This window comes from Aplysia californica, unplaced genomic scaffold (assembly GCF_000002075.1).
Source record: "Aplysia californica isolate F4 #8 unplaced genomic scaffold, AplCal3.0 scaffold00820, whole genome shotgun sequence".
Classification (NCBI taxonomy): domain Eukaryota; kingdom Metazoa; phylum Mollusca; class Gastropoda; order Aplysiida; family Aplysiidae; genus Aplysia; species Aplysia californica.
In genome coordinates, this window is record NW_004798090.1 from 84,992 (window position 1) to 87,292 (window position 2,301).

Genomic DNA, 2,301 nt, shown 5'->3' on the forward strand with positions numbered 1-2,301 from the left:
CCCCCCCCCCCCCCCCCTCCCCGCCAGTTGACGACCACCAAAATGTACATGTATTATATTCAGATAGAACAGGATGCATTTTAAATTTACACCTTTGATATTTATTTTAATTTTTTAAAAATTAAAAACTATTGTTTAATAACTATTAATTTTAGGCCAAGAAAATGTGGTCTGAAATATTTTTTCTTCCTTTCTTTTCTTTTCTTCTTTTTTTCCCCCAACCTTTTAGAGCATCATGTTTGACGTTGACTTGGTAAGGACCTCACAACTTTTTACTGACTCCCCCTCCCCTTGAGCTGATGTCATTTGTTAACCATCCCTAAATGTCAGTCTTTGGCTTGACGTTTTAGTCTTACTCTTACTGCTGAAGTTCATTTGGGGCAAATGAAGCCAGGAGCTTTAGCTTTTTTTAGACCGGTGATCTCATGTATGTATACATGATGAAGTGAGTCATCAACTGAATGGCAATGGAAATTTGTTGTTTAGTGTGAATGAGACGGCCAAAGAAACAGGTGCTTATAGTTATAGCTGGAGAACTGGTAATTCATTCACTTTTTAGACAGGTTCTTTTTTTCTTTTTTTTTGTAAGGAAGAAATACGATCAGAATAAAGATGTCACTTTTATTCATATATTGTGTTTGTCACACTATAAATGAGAAACCATTCCTCTGTTATGGCATGGTTTATATCTTTTAGAGACTTTAATTGTGCTCTTGTTTGGTCTTCCAGTGTACACATAATGAATGAGCTGGGAATATTGCTTCATCTTTTGAGGCGGAGAAAATCGGTTGACTTGTCAACCTTCCTGATTTTATTGGGAAGTTCCCAAATTCTGGCTGCTTTTCCGAAGGTCCCAATAATTATGTCATTTTCCTAATTAATTGAGCAACAGTGGAAATTATTTTCTATCCTAAAAGTCTGATGAAGTGCGACTTTGATGATGATAGCTGTGGTTTTTACTAGAGGTGGTGTCTGCTTCTTTGTCCTTCTTGTTCCTGGCAAACAATTAGCCATTTTGGCCATATTCAGCCAAACAATACATTCAGCTTTTACCTCTTCAAAATGTTTGGCAGGATTTTGCAACATCAAAAATGTCTCTTCTTCCTGAAGGAGGTATTTGTGTGTTAGGGCCGTGTGTCCAATGCATAATCGAGTAAAAATAACTTAATCTCTTCTGGAGAGGCCCGAAGGATTTCGCGGTCCTAGTTTGGGTTTAATGTTGTGCGGTTTGTTATTAGTTTGTTTTTCCAATATCTCTTTCACAGACTGGAGGTGTACTTTTTTACTTTATTATTATTTTTAAGGTCAGTCTGTGGGAGTGTTCGTCGTTGGTCCCAACAGAAGGTATAAAGGATTTCTTCGCCAGGTCATCTACCTGTTCGTTTCCTCGGATGCCCACATGGCTAGGTTTCAATGCGAATACAATACTTTTCCCTGTTTCAGTTTCAGTTAAGGAGTGTATTTTCTGTTGTAGCCTAACTATTTTTGGTAGTAGGAGTGTGTAGTTTGTGAGTGAGGTGATGCAAGACAGAGAGTCAGAAAGGATAAGGAAAGATTTGTTAGGAGAATTTTCTACGGAGTCCAGTGCCATGTCAATGGCAGTGGCCTCCGCAGGGAAAACGGAGGCTTCAGGAAGGAGTATCTTCTGGTGTGTACTGTTTGAAGATAGGGCTGCAGTGCCCACATCATTGTCTTTAATCGAAATATTGACCTCAACCAAACTGTGCTGTGAATTGTTGTGAATGCACCCAACTTATGTTTCGCACGCTCTCAGCTCTGAAAACCATGTACTTTGTACATGCAACTCACCCACAAAGAGACACTTTTTCAAACAGATCATACAGCAGAATCATTTCTCCTGACACAGGGCAGTCAGGGCTATTTAACAGAGGAACTCCATAACCCACCAGTCCCACTATTCCATCAACCTTTTGTTCATCCCAATGGTGATGGTAATTGGTATAACTATAATAAAGGTTTGACTGAACAAAATGTATCTTTCTCCAAATAAACTTTTTAAAAGAAGTTTTAGTAGGGGTATTACGGCGCTCGCAACTGCATAAGCTCATATGAGCGCCAGAAGGTAAAGGTGTTACAAGAGAGTAACAAACATAAGAAAGAAGAAGGGGAGATAAGGACGATAGATGTGTGATAGGAAAGAAGAAGCAAACCACACCAGACCACCCGCCAACCACCCACAAATAAACATTTTGCCAGTTCTTCCCACATCATTACCAGAAGAAAAGAACAAAACAAACAACCACTTTGTCACAGGCAGACAGAAAACACGACAACAAATTA